At 35.6% G+C, this 22712-nt stretch overlaps 1 long non-coding RNA gene across 1 annotated transcript in view; it reads left to right on the forward strand.

Annotated features, from left to right (window-relative positions):
* LOC125124348 (uncharacterized) overlaps positions 1 to 10547 on the forward strand; it is a 114312-nt gene extending 103765 nt beyond the window's left edge. Inside the window, exon 3 of the long non-coding RNA XR_007134280.1 lies at positions 10429 to 10547. This is a non-coding gene — a long non-coding RNA (uncharacterized LOC125124348). The remainder of the gene's footprint in view (positions 1 to 10428) is intronic.
* Positions 10548 to 22712: the final 12165 nt, after the last annotated feature.

The raw sequence follows: 22712 nt of genomic DNA on the forward strand, positions 1-22712 counted from the left end.
ACTATATCTAGTCACTTATGATGGAACATGATAATGTGAGAAAAACAATGTATACATGTATGGGTGGCTGGGTCACCTTGCTGTATAGTAGAAAGTTGACAAAACACTGTAAATCAGCTATAATGGAAAAAATAAAAAGCATTATAAAAGAAAGACAATAAGGATTATAAACAGTATTTTAGGAGTATCCTGTTTACTACATTGACCTTGAGGAACATAATTTTTCCAGAAGAAAATTTATAAAGACATGAAATAGTTATAAATATGGGAGCTTTTTGAGCTACTCAGATGAAAGGCTGGATATTAATCTAAGTTTTTTGATATTCATTATTGTGACTCTGGACTGGAAGATGATGTTGAAATTGAATTCTATCATGGAGAAGATAATATAATTAAAAAGTGTTTAGGCATAAAGTCAAGCTTCTGTTTATGATTTCAGAAAATCTGGATTTTTCATACCTTAATAGTTTATATTCTAGAGGTCATATTATTGTACATCTGACATTGTGTCTTTTAGAGAAATTTGCTGGGCACAATACCAGGTAAATTTTCAACATATAGTACACCCCTTTGGAGTGAATTAACTGGTAGCAGAAAACTGTGGGTGTGTATTTTCTTGGTACTGAGTGCTTAGTGAAAAGATACACGATAGTGATGAACATAAATAAAATTTATTAAGAAAAATAGCTGTACTCTTTTTAGATGTGGTAAACATATGATAGAAAATGTAAAAAAGACATGATTTATATAACTAAAAAAAGTGCTTAATAAATGTGTTAATAAATTTCTGACTTTTAAAGTCAACTAAACAAATAAATGAGCATTTTCATTCCGATATATATATCAACAACAAAAAAAAAAAACCAATTTGAATTTAAAACTAAATGCTATCATTCTTAAAAATCTCTGAAATAAGTTTCTTATAACTTCATTTAGGAAAACAAATATTAGTCTTACCTTTACATACTTCTTGTGTATCTAAGCTTTGGTCCCAGATAATAATAATCACACAAAATTCACAAGCTTGCTGAGAAGAGCTTCCTGGAGAAGTTCTAAAAAACCAATAAGCACATTTGTAGAACTGTGGTTAGGATATAAAGCAAAACTCTGAAAGGTACTTTGTTCAAGTCAAATTTGAAAGGTCTAAACATGTTCTATATAAAAGGACTGGATTTAGGAGTTCCCATCGTGGCTCGGTGGTTAACGAATTCGACTAGGAGCCATGGGGTTGCGGGTTCGGTCCCTGGCCTTGCTCAGTGGGTTGGGGATCTGGAGTTGCCATGAGCTGTGGTGTGGGTTGTGGAGGAGGCTCAGATCCCACGTTGTTGTGGCTCTGGCGTAGGCCAGCGGCTACGGCTCTGATTGGACCCCTAGCCTGAGAACCTCCATATGCCGCGGGAGCGGCCCTAGAAAAGGCAAAAAGACAAAAAGACAAAAAAAAAAAAAAGCTGGATTTAATCTAACTTTTATAGTTTTTAAGCATGAGGTAGTTGGTCATTGGTCTTCCCTTGACAACTGTTCTCAGGTATAGAAACCATTTAGGTAATAATGATTAAGCTTCTTAACAGTTCATTTTCCTTAATTTTTTTGTGGAGGAAGGGAACTTGTTTGAAGCAAAATGGTAAGGAATGCATGGCATGATACAATTTGATGGATTTTAGAGCATTTATAGAAGATATATGTCTAATAAAAATAATAAATAGGAATTTGCATACTGGTTTCTTTTATTGAGTAAAGCATAAAATCTTATTTTTTTAATTTTCTGTTCTTCATTTTGATTGCTTGATTATGTGGGTTTATATTCTAGTGGTATAACTAACTTCTTCCATATATATCAGTACAATGATAATCATATCATAGCTGTAATTTCTACTTTGTGTTTGCTGTGGGTTGGGCACTGTTCTAAGTACTTTCAAATATATTACCATGGTGCTTTTTTTTTTTTTTTTTTTTTAGGGCAGAATATGCAGCATATGGAAGTTCCCAGGCTAGGGGTCAAATCAGAGCCACAGCTGCCCGCCTACTCTGCAGCCATAGCAACACAGCATCCAAGCCACATCCATGACCACACACCACAGATCATGGCAATGCTGGATCCTTAACCCACTGAGAGAGGCCAGGGATTGAATCTGCATCCTCATGGATACTAAGTTGGGTTCGTTATGGCTGAGCTACAATGGGAACTCTGACAATGCTTATCATTAAAACAAATTATAATATAAGGGAGATCGATTTTTCTCATATAAGGAAGTAAAGGTGCAGGAAATTAAGTAATTTGCTCAATGTCACCATACAATAACTATGAGAAGTGGAATTTGAATTTGGGCAACCTTTCAGAGTCAAATTATTAAAAATGTGTACATGTATTTGGTTTTGTATATGATAATATTATAAACAGTTACAAGTTTTTTGTGGATGAAGGTGGATGATGTAAGAAGAACTAGCCCTAAATAATAGATTCGCTTGCCACATTTGTGTGTTTGTGTGTAATACAACTTTCCCTTAAGATTATTTGCCCATTTAAAAAATAACAAAGTAGGAATTCCCATCGTGGCTCAGTGGTTAACGAAACCGACTAGGAACCATGACGTTGCTGGTTTGATCCCTGGCCTTGCTCAGTGGGTTAAGATCTGGCATTGCCATGAGCTGTGGTGTAGGTCGCAGATGTGGCTCGGAAACTGCACTGCTGTGGCTCTGGGGTAGGCCGGCAGCTATAGCTCTGATTAGACCCCTAGCCCAGGAACCTCCATATGCTGCGGGTACGGCCCTAGAGAAGACAGATAAATAAATAAATAAATAAATAAATAAAATAAAGTAGTAGGATCAGCTGTAAAATAGTTAATCTGATTTTAACCTGAGACAGAGGAAATCACTGAACAAAAAAATACGTCATTCCATTCAGGCCTTGCTAACTCCAAAGGTGGATCTGAGAATATTCCCAGTCCTGTTCTTCACATGACACTTCCCTCTAGGAATTAAATACAACATTCTTTAAATCTGACAAATCTAAATCTAAGTCTATAGCTATGTTGTCCAAATCTTCTAGAAAAATAATAACCTTCATGGAGTTCCCATCGTGGCTCAGTGGTTAACAAATCTGACTAGGAACCATGAGGTTTCAGGTTCGATTCCTGACCTTGCTCAGTGGGTTAAGAATCCGGCGTTGCCGTGAGCTGTGGTGTAGGTTGCAGACGCAGCTTGGATCCTGAGTTGCTGTCTCTGGTGTAGGCTGGTGGCTAGAGCTCCGATGCAACCCCTAGCCTGGGAATCTCCATATGCTGCAGAAGCATCCCTAGAAATGGCAAAAAGACAAAATAAATAAATAAATAATAACCTTTAAAGGAGAGAGAAAAAAAGATGTATTATTTTAAAAAATAGGTATCATGGTATTTTAAATATAGTATAGGAGTTCCCTCATAGCTCAGCACGTTAAGGATCCAGCATTGTCAAGGCTGTGGCTCTGGTTATAGCTGTGGCGAGGGTTTGATCCTTGGCCCAGGAACTTCCACATGCCACAGGTGCAGCTAAATAAATAAATAAATAAATGTAGCATAAAATATAATGTCAACATTTTTGAAGAAATAAGACCAAAATAAGTCAGGCCAAGATAATTTGCTAAATCCTCCATAGTGCTTTGGTATCAATGTCCTTTAAGTAAATTTTTTTCATAACAACTCTTCTGAAGAAAATATCTTGCATTACTTCAATGTGTGGCCTAAAATTAAATATCATCCCTTCTTGTATGAATTTGCTTTTAAATTAATAGAAGGCATTTAGTTTTGTTCATGTGAACTTTGTAAATGAAGCCTTATTATCGTTATGTTTTGTTACTGTTCTATATTTGAAATTCCATTTCCATTTTATTTTCTTCTGTGTCAGAATGCAGTGCCTTTATCAGTGACAAGAAGAACATGGCAAAGTGTTATATTATATTGTTTGCTACTGTGTTGGCCTGTCTGATCGTGCTGGTTAATGAGGGCCCTTTAGGTAACTGAGGACTCCTAACAATAAGGTTCGGTGATTATATAAATTCAACAGAGTTGGTATCAAACTATGATTATAATATGGTGCTATTTTTTTTTTACCCTACAAGTCATTTCCCTTTCTGCTTATGAAAAAAAAAAAATGACTTTGTTGTGGTGTGATAGACTACTGAGTATTGACATCTTTTTTTAAAAAAGCCTACTTTATAATAGGAAGATACTCAGCTATGACAAAACAACAATGAAGAGGAAATGAGAAAACAGTTTGATTTAGTCACCTGCCAATATATCTATTTAGGAACATTTCAAAAGAACTTTTCCCCCCCTTTTTTGGCTACATCCACAGCATATGGAAGTTCGTGGTCCAGGGATCAAATCCAGGCTGGAGCTGCAACCTAAGTCACAGCTGCAACAATGGCAGATCCTTAACACACTGCACTGGGCCAGGGATCAAACTGATGTCTCCATAGAGACAAACCGGATCAATAACCCACTGCACCACAGTGGGAACTTCAAGATAACTTTTTAAAATTCAGGTATTAGGGTATAATTACTGAATTTACACACACGCACACACACACACACACATATATGAATATCCATATATATATGTATATACTCATATATATAGACACATCTGTGTATAAAATGAAATGAGTGAATATTTACACTAGAACAGTGAGTGAAGCACTTCTAGAAAGCTGAGGATAGTTTTCTCAATTGTGATTTAGGATTTAGGGATGGTGTATAAGAAACATTTTTCTGTGAGACTGAGTTTATCAATAAGGGATGTCTCAAGGAATCTTGGTCAAGGCGTTTAATTATGCCAACTGAGACTTCACCAGTGTGCTGAGAGAGTGCAGCCATTTTGCAGTACATTGCCATGAGGGGCGTTATCAGATCTCTCAGCAATATCCATACCATGGAAGCAGTGTATATTTGACCAATTATAAACATATTTTGTCAAAAATGACTGGAATATAACATCTTAAGGCAAAGAAATTAGGACTTTAAATAGTGTTTGGATAATTCTGGAAAAATGTAACTTATCAAATGCAGTTATATAGCTGCTGTAACAATTATTTTATCTGTATTTTATTCTCTCTCTCTCATATGCTTTGAATACTCTGGTCTTTCACACAGCAGACAGCTGAGTTGCAAGAATTTTGTCAAAAGCACTTTGAATATGATTCTGACATCTTTGGTGGCCAGAATCTTTTTTGGCCTTTTCAGAAGGCAAGTGAATAGCACAGAGAGTTAAGGGGAGAGGAAACCTTTTAGGAAGCTGTAATTTGCCAGTCACAAACACAAATGAACATTACTTGGCAAAACTAAGAAAATAGAATGTAAGGAAATATTTGAATTTGATTCTAATCTTATATAAGCCAGATTACATGCTTTTTAAGGATGGGAAGATCCATAGATTTTCATTTCATCTGAATAACAAATATCAATTAGGAATACTTTATGAATAGTACATATGAATATCTAGGGTGTACAATGTTAGGAAGAAAGGTGTCTGTAGAGGTAGCTGGCAGGTGTTTCTGGTATAGAAGCTACCTAAAACAGGCTGTTGAAAAATATTATTCTTTTATAACTACATCTTTAATAGAAATTCAAGAAGTATTTGGATAACTTCCCAACGTATAAGTTATGTAGCAAAGCTTAGATGTGGTAAAAATATTATGGGTTAGAAAGTCTTTATGTCTTTAAAAGGAGAGATGTTCAATTGCATTGTTAAAGGAACTGTACTTATTTGAATTAACAGCTTCTGACTTTTGCTTGGGGTTTTTTCCAGATGTCAATGGAAAGGATAAACATAATCCTCAATTATTCTCCCTGCATCTGCCAAGCACTCAGGCCAAGTCCAGGTGAAAAGTACGGAGAGTAGAGGGGAAAAGGAACCCTGCAAACCCTTCCCCATTCGTTCAAAGCAGAATTAATGCCATGTTAATTGAAATGGTTTCTTTTTTTGAGTATTTCTTGAAAATCCAGGCACTAGGAAATGTCTCTTATGATTTAGTTGAAAATGGATTTTAAAAATACTTTCAATGGTATTATTATTGATCTCTTGAAACTAATAGCTAAGTACACTGCCCTAAAAACAAACATAACAAAACCTTGGTCTTCTCCACTGAAATTTTAGAACACAGTGATGATCAAGCATCAGGATTCTTTAATCACTCTTCAGAGTACAGTGAAGGAGCAAATTTCAGGAGCAAGAGTAATATCTTTTGAACAGTATAGTACCTGATAACAGTATGATAATGTAACATTGACCAAGCACCCAACTTGCACTGGCATCAATTTCCATTTGTAAAACAGAGGTGTAATGTCCTTTCTAGCAGGTATCTTAACCACCTAAAAGGACCATATCTTAGAAAGTTCAGTCTTACTCTAAAAATCTGATGCAAAAGCTCCTCTAAGAAGTGAAAGGATGAATTTCTCTGGCTCATTTTTCTTTTTTATTGCTCAACCTGAAGAATATTCTCTTTTTACTTTCCTTCCCTCCCTTCATTCCTCTTCCATGTCCTTCCTTAGTATCCTCCTTTTGTTTCTCTTTGCTCCCTCCCTCTCTTGCTTCCTTTTTACCTTTATATATATATATATATATATATATATATATATATAGTCTCAGATGCTTTTACCTTTATATATATATATATAGTCTCAGATGCTTATTAAAATCAATAAAAACTACTACAACATCTGCTCGAGTTAAGATGCTTATTGGATTTCTTAAAGTTTCAGAGGTATTCTGGCTTCAGATGATAGTTGATCAGAACACCCCGAGTAGCTAAGTTCTTGCTATTTCTATACTTTCATTCTGCAGTGTGATTCTCTTAATTGAGACTTTCCCTTTCCTTTAAAGATTTCTTCCTTTTTGATAGCTTTCCTGGGAGATCAGGAAAAACTTTTTCCTTGAAGCTCATCTTTTTTCATAGCCAAAATTGAACCTGATCCAAGTCTGAAGTCATTGTTTAGCCAAGTAGATGGAATTTCTGATATGCTTAAGCCAAGGAATTTCTATTTGGGCTCAATACCACCCCAACTGCATGGCCTAAAATGGTAGACATGTGATTTACTAAAAGGAATATGCATGCTATACTCAGTATCTAGGTGATTTCACTTAGTCCTGGGACTTTAATAAAACACTAGTGACTATATTTTTATATAATGTAAAATAATCAATTATGTTTATGTATCTATATATCCATATCTTCCTCTGTATCTCCAGTGTGAGATACACCTCTTCGTCCCCCACCTTTTTTGTGCATACAATTTCCTACTCAACAGTTCTACTTTGATGTCTAATAGGCTCTTACAACTTAACATTTCTCAAATTAAACTCTTGATTTCCATCCCTTGGCCACCATTTTCCTCTTCTATTCTTTCCTGTGAGTGAAAATTTATCCAGTTACTCAGCACAAAAATTTTGGAGTCATTCTTCTTTTTTTTAATTAAAAGATTTTTAAAATTATTTTTTACATTATAGTTGGTTTACACTGTTCTGTCAATTTTCTACTGTACAGCAAGTTGACCCAGTCACACATACATGTATACATTCTTTTTCTCACATTATCCTCCGTAATAAGTGACTAGATATAGTTTCCAGTGCTATACAGCAGGACAAAATAATGCCATTTGCAGCAATATGGATGGAAGTATAGACTCTCTTACTAAGTTAAGTCAGAAAGAGAAAGACAAATACCATATGATATCACCTATATCTGGAATCTAATATGTGGCACAAATGAACATTTCTACAGAAAAGAAACTCATGGACTTGGAAAACAGACTGTGGTTGCCAAGGGAGAGGGAGTGGGATGGACTGGAAATCTGGGCTTAATAGATGCAAACTATTGCATTTGGAATGGATAAGCTATGGAGTCATTCTTTTTTTTTTTTTTTTTTATTATTGCTTTTTACATCTGCACCCATGGCATATGCAGGTTCCCAGGCTAGGGGTTGTATCAGAGCTATAGCTGCTGGCCTATGCCACAGCCACAGCAACATGGGATCTGAGCCGTGTCTGCAACCAATACTGCAGCTCACGGCAATGCTGGATCTTTAACCCACTGAGTGTGGCCAGGAATGGAACCTACAACCTCATGGTTCCTAGTCAGATTCGTTTCTGCTGAGCCATGACAGGAACTCCTTTATTTTATTTTATTTTTTTGGAGTCATTCTTGGTAGTCTTTGCTCACACTTCAAATCTGTTTGGCTCCATATTCACTGTGTATCCTGTATCCCTTTCCTTCCACTGCCACTACTACTCTCATGAAGCTATCATCACCTCTTTTGTGATAATCTACTGACTCTTCTTGGGGCTTCAGTTCTCCTCCCCTTACTCTATTCTACTCACTATAAATAGTGATGTTTTAAAAACATTTAGTTAGATTTGGTAAGAAACCCTAGTGATGTCCCATCACCTTGAGAATAAATTCCAGATTTTTTAATATGACATAAAAGGCCCTTCATAATTCGACCCTTGAATCTCTCACCACCTTCATTGTTTTCTCATTTATCATCTCTGCTCCAATCATATGCCTTCCTGGCAGTTCCTCAAAAGCAATAAGCACATTTACTCTTTTGAGTCCCATCACTTGCTCTTTCTTCTGCCTGAAATGCTATTCCCTGAGGTCTTGTCATAGCTCAGCTTAATTCTTCATTTTCTCCCCATGGGTTGCAACTCAAATTTTGTCTTCTCAAAGAAAACTTGCCTGACCACTTTCCCTGCATTGCCATCTAAAATTGCCTCCTCTCCCCTCACTTTTCACTATCCTCTTACCCATATATATCCTATATCCTATCCCATCCTATCCTGTCAGCATTTATTACACATGCATGCAACCTCCATGAATGCCGGAACTTTGTTTCATTATCTTCTGTACCCACAGTATGTAGAATGCTCATTGGAACATAATGAGTTCTCAATAAATACATGATGAATAAAAGTCTGTAAAGGCTTTTTTTTTTTTTTTTTTAATTGTATGCCTGAACCAATGGCATATGGAAGTTCCCTGGGCCAGGGATTGAATCTGAGCAATGCTGGATCCTTGAACCCATGGTGCCACCTTGGGAACTCCTGTAATGGCAGTTTTTAAACTAAATTCTAGTGTGGGATGAAATTTGAAATAGCAGTGCCTGAAAATTATTTTCTAACATTTATTTTCCTGATATGGATATTTTATTTTTTATTTTTAGGTCTGTACCTGCAGCACATGAAGGTTCCCAGACTAGGGGTTGACTCGAATTGGAGCTGCAGCTGCAGTCCTACACCACAGCCGCAGCAATGCCAGATGTGAGCTGCACCTTCAACCTTCACTGCAGCTTGCAGCAATGCCAGGAATCAAACCTGAATCTTCATGGACACTAGTTGGATTCTTAACACACTAAGCCACAGTGGGAACTCCCTGATATAAGTATTTTAACTAAAAGTATTGTCACCCATTCTGAGTGCTGCTATTAATTCCTCCTTTTCTCATTTTTTCTTTTTTTCTTTTCTGTTTCTGTGTGTGTGTGACTTGCCTTTAGCTCTTTTTCTATGTTGGGTGCAATAAGAGCCATCAATAAGTAGAAGAAAAAAAAGCTTATATATTTGGGAGATTATTTGCAATCATTAATTAGTCATCTGTTTTTCTGTTAAAGGTGAATACTTTTTCTTCTTTTGGTGAAGTAATATTTCCTGAGCAGAGCTAGAGTCTGCCTAAGTTGTAGATCGTGAAGTCCTGGAGTTCACACTCATGTTAATATACAATTTTTTCTAGAGACCTGTGTTTTTATATAAGATATATTGAGATAATGCATTATATACCTCAGTTATGTCACCTTTCCTATTTGCAATGATGTTAGACATGACGAGTCTGTGAGGCTTGTCACGTGCCTTTGAAACAGAAATACATGGGTGGATGAGCATTTTTAAAAGACTTTATTATACCTTATTTATTTATTTGTTATAATTTATCAGAACTTTATTGAGCCTCCTATGTTGAAACTTGATAAAGGATAATTAACTGCAAGCAAAGTCTAGATTTGGGGATCCTTTCATCTACTATTAGAATAAGAACTTGTGTGCACACCACTAATTACATAGATTCCAAAGCAAGGTTCAAACATAACATTATTTCTTTCAAGCCTGGTTATGTGAAATTATCTTATTATATAAACAAATAAGTATATGATTTAGGAAGAAAAGTTGTATATCATATTTTTCTTCTTATTTGGGGAACACAATCTTTTAGAATGATTAAAATTTATTAAAATAAATAATATTTTGTTTGATGAACTTGTATTATTTTTTCCCACTCTCAAGAGGTTAGAGTAGTTGGATTTGGATGAAAAAAAATGGAAATAAGTTTTTCTGGAGTTCTTCCAAATCCTTCAAGTTAAAATATGCAAGGCTTATTTAAACTGCCTTTTGTATTTATATCCCAATATGTAGTACAGAGGGAAGACCATATGAAGACACAATAAGGTGCCCATCTGCAAGCCAAGGAGAGAGACTGCAGAAGAAACCAAACCTTCTGACATCTTGATCTTGGACTTCTATCTTCCAAAAATGTGAGAAAATAAATTTCCATTATTTAGTTGTCTAAGTCTGTAATATTTGGTAGCCCTGGCAAACTCATACTATTATCACTGAATAATTTTGTCTGTTATTGAATATCACATAAGTGAAATAATACTCCTTTGTATTTGGCTTCATTTACTCAATATAAACTGTTAAGTTTCATCTATGTTGTGCATATTTGTAAAATAGCCATTTTTACAGTTGAGTACTATTTCACTGCGTGTATAAACCACAATTTATTTATCCATTCTCTTGTGATAGATGTTTAGAATTATTTTTTCTAGTTTTGGAAAATTATAAATAAAGGCACAATGAATGGTTACATCTATTTTTTCTCATGAACATATGTTTGTATATCTATACTGTAAGTATGTAGAATCATGCATACATCTTTATGGGATCAATTTTAAGTTGAAAAACTGATGAAATATTTACCCTGGATGATACCAGTTACTGTCAAGAATATAGAGTAGTAGAAATCCTCACATACAATTAATAAAAGTGTAAATTTTTTCAACCACTTTGGAAATATATTTGTTATTAGGAATGAAATTTGACTATTTAAAAGCCATATGACCTAGCATTCTAGTCTTAGATATACACTCAATAAATATATGCTTGCTTATGCACCAAAAGAGATACATACATACATATATATATAAATGTTTATAGAAATAGTATTTATAATAATAAAAACTGAAAACAGACCAAATGTCATAAGTAAAAACAATAAAGTGTTGTATATTTGTACATTGGCACATTCAATGAAAATAAATGAACTACAGCACAGCAGCATATAATGATATGGATGAATCTAACAAACAAAATTAGGTGAAATGAACACAAATAAATAATAATGATTAAGACTATTAAAGAACATGCAAAATGAACTACAGTGTTAACAGGTAAATGATTCTTTTTTGCATTAATTTTAATGCTGCAAAAAAAAATACTTAAAAACTTGGTACCCTAAAATAACAGACATTTATTATCTCACAGTGTCTGTGAGTCTAGAGTTCTGGAGCAGGAAGATCCTGGTTCAGCGTCTTGTATGAATTGTTGGCCTAAATGGCCAGAGCTTCAGTCATCTGAAGACTTGACTGGGGCTGGTAAATACACTTTGAAATGGATAACTCACATGAATTTGTTAAAAACCCTTCATTCCTCACTGGCTTTGCCTAAAGGTCTTCATTCCTCCACAGTAACCGGAGCCACTGCAGTCAGATTATTAACTCATTGTGCCATGGCAGGAACCCTGGGCTCTACCTTTTAAAGGTAGGATTATCAAAGAATTCACAGACATATTTTTAAAATGTAATATACCTGTGGAGAAAAGGAAGAAAGTAGTTACTGGAAGGGAACATGGTGTGAGTGACTTGTAGGATCCTCTATTTCTGAACTGATTATTGCTTACATTAGTGTGTTTCCTTTGTAACAATTCCCTGTGCTCTGTACTTTTGTGAATTTTTCTGTATGTCTGTTATATTACCATAAAAGTTAAGATGCTTACTGCTAGTTTTGATCATCTATCACTAAAACAATTAGCCATTTGAAAAGATATTTTAACAAAAGATACACAGGATAAAAAATATTAAGTGTAAACAGGCTAATTAATCATGTAGATGTACCGTTTCTGTTCTAGCAAATGTTGCACAATAAGTTAATATGTCCTAGGTTCACCAGAATACAAAATATCTTGGCATAAATTATCACAGTATATGATGGTTCAGGGCACCTCTAGTTCTTAGAATTCATGAAGGCAGTTAGTTTTTTTCCCAGCTCAATTATAGCTAGGTAGAAGATTGAATAATTTTCCTTAAAACTGTGGCTATTCCAGCTTCATGATGTATCTACTTGCCTAAGATTCCTCAGGAGAAGGACAAATCCTCTAGAGAATGTGAGTTCTGTGGCCCTAGAGGCACTATTTGGTACTGAAAAGTTGTGGCATTATCTCACATGTTGGAGATGCAGATGCATCTTGCATTTATTAAAGAATTGCATTCTTTGTTGCTTTTGACTCTTTGTTAAATGCTGCTATGAAAAAGGAGGATATAAGTAAGGCACTCTCTTGGATGCAGAATATATGGGAAGGTGCATCTCAACCAATTAACTGACCGTTTTGAAAGTTAGACCCCTCAATCCTACAGAAACAGGGCTAACACACATATTTTTAAGGATATCCGCTGCATTTTTAAACCTCTGAAATTGCTTTCATGATGAATTCTGGTTCTACTGATATGTGACATTAAAAAAGTGACAGGGGACACTTGAGTATTATTGCACAGTATACTTTGGAGAGGTCCCATTTTCTATATGTAAAAGCCACCAGGTTCACTCTTTATATAATTCTGAACTGAAATGAAAATTAATATATGGTAATCAGAATTCACCTCTTGAGAATACTCATCTTGAGAATACCACTTTCATCCAAGTGTTCATTAGCAAAGGCAATAAATCTAATATTCTCTCCCAAATAATCATGCATTAAAAAACTGTTCCTGAACCAGGATAGAAATGTGTGTCATCTGAATTAACTAAAGAACAATTTTAAAGAAACTTAAAGATTAATTTTAAACAGGTGCTATGATTTGATTAACTTTTTTTTTACTTGCCACAAAATGAGAGCCATCACTCTTTGTCAGTCAAGGCTCATACACTTCATTTAGAATTTTTGACATTTGTAGATATACGTAGAGCCTATGAATAAGAGCAGGATATTTAGGCACCTCTTTTGGCAGAGTTCTGAAGAATGGGGTTATACACACTAATAATGTGATTATCAAAATTGTTTCTGATGATGTATAGAATTGAAAAATGGGTCTTACTCTACCTAAGGGAAATGGAAATAGATGGAAAGATGTACAGCAGTTAAAAAGATCAGGATACTGAAAGAGCAGTTATCACTATTAGAGTAAATTTGGTCTGGAATATTTGAAGATGAGCCTGAGCACTTGGTTGTAATCATTACCCTGAGGAAACCTACAAATGATTTCCCTTGGAAGTAGGCTAAGGAAGATAATTCCAAAAGGACCTTCTTGATTACAGTTAATGAGCTTTCAGCCTGTAATGATGTCCACGCACATGGAATGAACAAATTTCTGAGTTAGACTTCTGAATTCAGTGGGTTCTGAGGATTTTCTTAGGTAAAAATGGTCCTTTGTTTGTGTGTCTTAACAGTGGAAGTCCATATGTGAAGGTCCATTTGTGTGGGGAAATTAGAAGACACACATACGGTCTATTTAGGGAATGCAAATTCTCACTTTCATGCACATTTGGTTATTTGCATAGGTGTCCATGAGATTAGATATTATCCAATAGAAATGGCATAGTATTTGTTATTTCATTTTCATTTTATAGTTTTGTACCAGGTTTGTGTCCCTTCATGTGTAGCACTCATGACTCAGAAACAACTCCATTTTTAAACCTCTATTTGTGAGTATGTTTGTGTTCATGGGCTTCTATTTTAAGACTGTAAAGATTAATCCTATTCAACTGAATGGTGTTATTTAAGTTTGTGTGGGATAGCCTAGGTCAGAGAACTATATTTGGTGAATGCCATGGTAATGAAAGACAGAGGAGAGGAGGGCTTTGGAATGGGACAGCTTGGTTTTGAATCCTTTTTATACTAATTACTAGCTGTTTGGCTTTAGTCCCTAGTTTCTTTTCTCTGAAATGTGAATAATGGTGATAATGGCACAGATCTCATAAAATATTTTTAAGATTAAATGAAATAAAGCATGAAAAGCACCTATGCATTACTTGAAATACACTAAACCATGAATAACCAGCAGACATTATTGTAATTCTTTCTAGATCAGTGAACTTTATGAAAGGGGTGGTGGTGGTGGTAGAACTGACTTCTATTATATTTCCAACCCAACCAGCTGCCTCACCATTATGTGCTGTGAGCCACAAGAGTGAAGAGATTATAGATGGCCTGGAACAAGCCACTCCCTCTGCCTGAGAAATAATTTACAGTGAATTTTGAGGCTCAGTCTTCACAATTCATTATACTCTATCATTTTAATAGACAGAATTAGAAGACCGTAAGAGGAATGGCACATTAAGGCTTCAAAATTTGGTATTCCAGGACAGTTTGGAAGAATTTATTCAGGGTAGACATACATGCAGAATTGGAGAATCAAAATGAAGCACAGAGTTATTTAGAGAACATTTACCATTCCAAAAGGCAATCTGAGTAATTCATAGTAAATAGTGGCAGACTTATAAGACATCATCATCAATAAACATTTATAAGTATCCACCAGGGCCAAGACCATACCTGGCACTAGAAATTACTGAATGATTGCTTACCTCTAAGTTTCATTTTGGTTCTGGAGACAAGGTCATGCATTGATGCATAAGGGAGTATTCATAGTGGGAAATGATCACAGTAAGATTTTATCATGACTACTGAAAAGTATGCCATACATAGTTTCAATTTTTGTTGGAGGAACTGAAAATACATGTTCAAATATGTTATATTTATCAACACGGCTTTATTTAATGTATTAGTTGTTCTAATGAAATATTTTAAAAGACTTGAAAATAGTACTTTTTTGATGCTTTTTCTTTTATCATCTTATGCTGTTCAATTTTGTGATAGCTTTACAACCACATTCCCCCTCTCTCTTTCTCTCTCTCTCTCTCACACACACTCACACACACACACACACACACACACACACACCCCATAGAGAATTTTTGCAGAAAAATGTTTAAAGATTCAAACTTTATTTCAAGCTACAGCAGCCTGCTTTAGAGCAGACAGATTGGATACTAATGAGTTCTCCATTTGCACCAAGACTCTAAACTTTCTTGCCAGTGGACTTGATGTAATAATTCATGTTAGCATGGAAAGAACAGATTAAGAATGGAAAGTGTGGACTCACTCATATATTATGCTTGGCTCATTAGGAACATTAGCGTACCTTATTAGGTAACTCTACATATTTCAACATTGAATGCTATGCAAACAACATTAAAATTACCTTTTATTTTCAGAAAGGAGCTCTTAATTACTACATGGTTATGTCTGTCTTTAATAAAACTTCTCATTTTTCCTTTTGTAGAAGAGAAACCAACAGAGTAATACCCTTGGTTGGGGGAGGGAAGGGGGAATTCACTCTTCAGATTTCGTAGCTACTTTAGGGGGATTCATTATGTTCAGATGCAGATTCTGATTCATTAGGTTTGGGGAGGGACCTGGAAAAGTTGCATTTCTGACAACTCCCAGTTGTTGCTTTTGTATGTAGTTCATGCCCCATGTTTTCAGTAGCAAAACCTAAGCTAACACATTGGCATGACTTCTTTTCTGATGGAAATACCTTAAATCTAGGAGAAAATATGCCTTAGTTATTATTGAGATTTAGTTGCTTTGAGTCCCGGAACTGTAAAGACATTCTAATCTTCTTTTATGAACCTATGATGGCAAATTTTATATTCCAGGATGCCTCTTGTTTTATGTGAAAGTTCGTTCAGATTCCCAACCTATATCATAGTGAAGCCACATTTCTGTTTTTGTTATAAATTTATGAAGATGGCTTATTAGAAGAGGAGCATCATTCTGGAAATAAAATCTGAAATGTTTTATTTCTTTTCCTTTCAAAGTTATCATCAAAGGCTGTTTTCAATTTTGGATCTTACAACCTATTATCTTATTTTAGTGCCTCATTTATTATGTATTGGGTTAAAATTTTGAAGGAATATCAGATACAGCTTGCTTTTTATATACCTGCTTTTTCTTTACATCCTGGAACTAGTTTGAGAAGTGGAAGCATATTGCCCATTGAAAGAAGTACAGGAATAATCTAAAGGGAATAGAGTCAAATTCTTGTCTTCTGAACTCTTGGTTAGACTTTTAAAAATCTATTGCAGAGTCAACAGTCTGAAAGCCAAAGCTCTTTTGAGTTGGAATGGGTAGAATTTTATTCACAGAGAATAGTTGTATTTTGTTTTGTTTGAATTCCAAAAAGTGGGCTCTGAATATCAAGAGCAAAACCTGGAGGAGTCAGGGCACAGAGTTTATACAATAATCCACTCTATGAATGACATAAAAGCATTGTGCCCACTCATATGGAGCCAGCTTTGATCAGTGGTTGAGTAAAGAAGATCAGAGGGGTTGTAATTAGAACTTAGAGGCTGCCTAGATTCATGATCTGGGTGGTAGGAGTTGGGAGTGGGACTGGAGAGTATATAAAACACAGATATGTTCAGGAGAAGGTGGGAAAAGAAGAGACACATGCTCTGCCTTACAGAATACAGTTTGGTGTGATTGCAAACTTCTTTAGGAACACCTGGACCTAGTGTGTTGTCGGAGAGAGAGCAGCAAAGGTTGAGAGGAATACCTCTGACACTCAGCCTGATGGATTCTCTTAAAATCCTGTCCTCTTAAACTGGAGTAGGAGATCTTACAGCCTGGGTCAGGGTGAGGAGTAGATACATGTTTGGACTCAGTAAAAGTAGGGTTGAGGCTATCAGCAAAAATATTAACATGTTATGAAGGAGACTAGATGAGATGAGTTTACATTCAATGTGGAGAGTAAGGAGTTCTGGGCAAGATGTCCAAGGATACAAACAGCCCTTGAAAACATAGATTACCTCCAATAAGAAAGGAAAGGGAAGTTAGGTGGGCATTGGAGTAGTGGAAGAATCCTAGGGAGTGACAGCAATTGACTGAGTTGTACCAAATAGAGATCAAGGTTTAAAGTAAAAGTGACTTGCTTAACTTGAATTGCAAAGACCGAATTATCCTTTTATCTTGGGAATAGAGGAATTGAGGCTTATGAGGTAAATTAAGTTTAACAATGTAATAATAAAGTTACAATTTATCAACCTGAGTTCTGTGCCTATGTCAATTTTTAATCTCTAGAGTAAGATGATTGATGATAATAATAATGCCAGCCCTGCTTACTTCAACTTTAAATAGTAGGAAAAAATTCCTATAGAAATTTTAGAGTATGTATTAACTTCAGGGATAATTAAGTCATGTCATTCCCCTTCTTATAATCTTTGAACAGCTTTTCTTGTTCTCAGAATAAAGCCCTAAACCCTTCATAGGGCCTGAGAGACCCACCATGTCTTGCTTCCTGCCAGCTCTGCAACCCCATCTTGTTCTGTTTGCCTCCTAGCTATCTTTGTTCCAACCAGATATTCTTTTTGGTTTCTTAAACTTGACCTGTACCTTCCCACCTCAAGGCATTTTCTGATGATATTCTCTCTGCTTGAAAGGCTCTCCCTTCCAAACCATAGGTCGCACTTCCGTGCCAAATGCTCCCATATTACTCTTTTCTGCTTTTTTATAGTATTTATCACAATTGAAGTAGAATTTTGTTGTCATGTAGATAATGTCTGTCTTCCTTCATAGGCACTAGGCTTCAGTGGTTGGGAGACCATTTCTGTCTTATTTGCTGATGTAGCCCCACTGTATAGCATAGGTCTGATATGTTGTACTCATTAATACTCAGGGAACATGCAAAGTGAATGAATGAATGGTATGATCTGATACTCTCATTTTATTTAAGAATATGTAGGGTCTGATTACACTGAGTTTTGCAGTTGCTTAACTATAATCAAAGGTGTTTTAATATACCTTGGGGAGAGGGAAGGAAGAAAAATTCAAAGATACTAAAAGCATATTCAAGAATATCAGCTAGTTTAAGAAATCATTAATTACTTTATCCACTAGTGGCCCCAGCCTTTTTCATATGTATAATATTCATTTGTGAAATCTGTTCTTAAAAAGAATCATTGGTTGCACTTTAATTGTATCTCAGATAAAACATTATGGTTAGAATGTCACACTATTATATTTATTAAAGGCAAACTGGTCTCTTTGGCTAACTGATTAGGTTTTCTCATTTTCCCAAAGATGAATACACCAGATTAACAATCTGCCTCCATAGGTGTTTTCCTCCATATTAACCAGAAAGTCATTTGAGATTTTGAAAAGATGTTAGCTATACCTATAACAGTGAAGCAGTAAAGACCAATGATATAGCCAAAAATGTCACTAGATAAATGAGTCCCAGCTTGTATTCTCTTATACAAGATTACACAATTTTAAATTGCACTAAATTGGTACTAATTTGGCAATCTTGTCTTTGATATGCTTCGCGTCTTTAAATTCTAGACTGTAGACTTGAGGGGCATTCACACCAGGTTTGAATGAAATGTATTTACAGCACAGTGGGAGAAAAGTTTCATTTTATTCCTGGTTTTTGCTATGCTTAGTGTGGAAGCTGTGGAACCAAACAAAACCTTATCAATATTTAGCATCTCTTCTTTAAAACTACAAGCTTTAGAAAAAATAATTCAATATCAAGGTAAATAACCATAGCTCTGACTGCCCAAGTATATTTTAAACACTGAGGGAAGGGAATATTTCTCCTAAGAAAACTATGTGAATGTCAGACAACTATTTTTTTCTGTAAGACCTTATAAATAATAACTAATATTGTGCTAGGACAATAGAGGATTTTCTCAGTCTCCTCTGGGTGCCAGATAGAATAGTGGCTGTTAGCTCGCATTTATGACAAAGTATTATTTTTTGCCTAAAACAGATGGATTTTGAATTGACATTTTGACATCACAGTAAAATACATACTGTCTTTTCAAACACTTCTCTTGGATACATCAGGAAAGCAACTATTAAGTGAAATGTATGACAGCAGGACTTCATTCTACTTTTCTTATTTGAGTGTTTGTTTGAATTGGCCATAGATAGGTTCCTAAGGATTTGAACTGTGTCAGAAATGATTTGATTTAAGTCAAACGAGCACAGTCACACCTTGTCACCACTTCCTAAATGACTTTTTTTCTGGGGGGGGCACCTTCATGGACAAAATGTAATAAGTTCAGAAATCTTTCCTGGGCATTGTTTCATTTGCAAGATATATTTAAAAATGGAAAATGACAGAAATATTTACCAAATATAGATATTAAAAAATAATTTCTACTGCCATAAATGTGAATGTGGAAGTGTTTAAAGACAAATCCTATGTGATAGCTTGAAAACAGCATACATGTATTGTCAAATAGAGATATTACCAGAATAATTCTGTATCTGGGTATCTGTAAATATAGACTTAGAGAAATGTTGTGATTATGGAAATATTTACTCAGGGAAATTATCACAGTAAGGATTTTATTGTAACTGTTTGTAAGACATTGGTTATTGCATTTTATTAGGTAGAGTTAATTATGTACAGGGGAATATTCAATTCTATTTTATTTTATTACTTATTTTTTCTTTTTAGGGCTACACTTGTGGCATATGGAATTTCCTAGGCTGGGGGTTGAATTGGAGCCATAGCTGCCAGCCTACACCACAGCCACAGCAATGTGGGATCTGAGCTCTGTCTGTGACTTACAGCACAGCTCCTGGCAATGCTGGATCCTTAACCAGTGAGTGAGGCCAGGGAATAAACTCCCATTCTCATGGACACTAGTCGGACTTGTTTCTGCTGTATCACAATGGGAACTCCCTCTATTTTATTTTTGATGTGCTGATTATCCTAGTTTTCACACATTTGAAAGGTTAGATTTGTTTTTTGGGCCACTTAATATGTTTATTCACTTAGATTTATTTTCCATTCATATATGAGATTGTTTCCAGTATAAAGCTATACTTTGAGCATTTTGACAACTCATTTGAAGACATTCCTTTGGGTCATGCCAGCCTTATACACACTTACCACCTGCCCATATGAGCCATTTTTAAAGCTATGGATAGTTGTACCTTTTCTTTCAATTCTTCTGTAATAATTTTTAGTTATTTTCATGAAAGCCGTCAGTCCTTATTCAATTTTATCTATCAAAAAGACTCAAAAGGCACTACATTCTATTTACATGTCAAATCCTTCCTTCTGGCTTTGAATTATTAGCAGCGTGCTTTGCTTCTTCAACATAAACTTAAGACTGTAGAGCAGTACTGTTTTGTTGAGGCTATACATGTCTTTATCGGCAAAAATATTGTTGCTATCAATATCAATGTTGCAGATATTTAGTTGTGTTTTTTTCTTTAATTTGTAAAGCTGTTTAAAATTATATTTAATTTATGTTAACTTTATCCTTTAAAAATTATGTTTCTAAATCTTGGTTTTTTTTTTTTTTTGTCTGTCTTTTTAGAGCTGCACCCGTGACATATGGAGGTCCAGTTGGAGCCGTAGCCACCGGCCTACACCACAGCCACAGCAATGCGGGATCCAAGCTGCATCTGCACCGCAGCTCATGGCAATGCCGAATCCTTAATCCACTGACTGAGGCAAGGGATCGAACCTGCATCCTCATGGATGCTAATCAGGTTCATTAACCACTGAGCTGCAATGGGAACTCCTAAATCTTGTGATTAATACTTTAGTAAAAGTGCTTCAAGGTCCCTTTTCCTTTACATGAAACCAGCTCAGAAAAGTAATAAAGTCAGAGCTTTGATTCTCTTCTTAGATTTATCTTTATTTGAATGATCCGGCTTTCTCTTTAGTGATGACAGTGAATCACTTAAAAATGAATATGCCAGGGTAAATATATATTCCAGAAAGTTTGGGTATTTTAAAATTGCCTAATCATATAATTTTGACCTCAAATTCATATCAACCTTATAATTTAGTGAAAAGGATGATATTGTCAAGCAATTATTTTGAATTCCTAAAATATGCCAGGTACAAGCACTGTGTCATTTCAGTCATAGAGATGGGGACACTGATGCCCAGCAAGATAGGATAACTTGCCTATTGTTAAACCTCTGAAAATGACAGTGTGGATGTCAAATTTGGTTCTTTCCAATTGAAAGGTGAGGATCCACTGAATTATTGGATTAGTTTCTTTCATGTTTGCTTTTCCTACCTATAATGCTGAAGAGGTTCTTTCAAACTCTTAGATTGTGAACCCAGGGTTTTCTTCCTCTTCAGTTGCATTTTATATGATTTAATAGAAGAAATAGTTTAGTTGAAACTGAAAATTTAAAAGACTCAACATTCATGAATTTTAAAATTCAAGCACTACCCTCATACTAAGAAACTGTCTCTTAATAATCCATGGTATTTGGAGATAGCAATTAGAGAACTTCTAGTTCTCAAGTTTCAGTCATATTTTACATAGTTATTGCTATTTTAAATATCTTAACTAACAACTTAACTGTTCGGTGTATTTCTACCACTTGAAAGGAATAATTGTGAACAGCTGTCTCTTGAGATCCTGGTTACTTTTCTCTTTTTCTTAGGGAGCCATTTTATGATACTGGCTTGAGTTTGTTCTGAATTTCAGATGATTGACAATTAAATAATAATTAATATTTATAGGATTTCCACTAAGTAGATAGCAAAGATAGTGAAAAAGGAATGTATGTCAAGAGATTTGCTAATATATACACAGGTTAATCAGACCCTGACTGGTTATCACAAGATGATAGAAGTCAATGAGTATGAACAGTAAAATAGTCTTCTTTTGACTGAGGATAATGAAGTCTAAAGGAATAATTAGTTGATATCAGAGCCAAGGTACAAACCTGTTTCTTCACAGAGCTGATCAGGGAGGGGGCCATGGTTTGAACTCAGGATGTTGGAATCCATATCCTATCCTTCTATGTAGCCCAAGGGATTTGGATGGCCCCAGGTAGGCCACAGGGGAGGCCTGGTCATACTCATCCTTCCACAGGGCTCTGTCTGGGTCTTTTAGGCAGAGGTTGGATAAGAGTTGTCCCTTGGGAATGATCTTACATGGTGTCCCTGTAGTTGTACGATAAGCAGCCTAGGCACATATCACTCCTCCCCAACCCTATCCAGTAGTTTGTGCTGCTTCTGTGAAACTACTGGCTGGGGCTGCCAGTCCAAGACTATTGTGCATGCTTGCTGAAGCTCTATTCAGACAGGTCCAAGTTTCTCCTCCACACTGAGTCCCTTTCCTCTACCAGGGGTTAGCCTACGTCCCTACATGGTCCATGCCATTCCAGGTCAGGCACCAGGCTCATAGCTTCTCCTATTCTGTAGGCTCACATAAGGCAGAGATTGTATGAATTCCTAAAATCCCAGGCTCCTCTTCCCAGGGTACCCCCATATGCCATGGGTGCCTCCCTGAAAAGACAAAAGACAAGACAAACAAACAAAAAAATGTATGAATGGAAATCAACCACCTTATTTCCCAGAAGCTAAAGGTTTATC

This window comes from Phacochoerus africanus, chromosome 4 (genome assembly GCF_016906955.1).
Source record: "Phacochoerus africanus isolate WHEZ1 chromosome 4, ROS_Pafr_v1, whole genome shotgun sequence".
Classification (NCBI taxonomy): domain Eukaryota; kingdom Metazoa; phylum Chordata; class Mammalia; order Artiodactyla; family Suidae; genus Phacochoerus; species Phacochoerus africanus.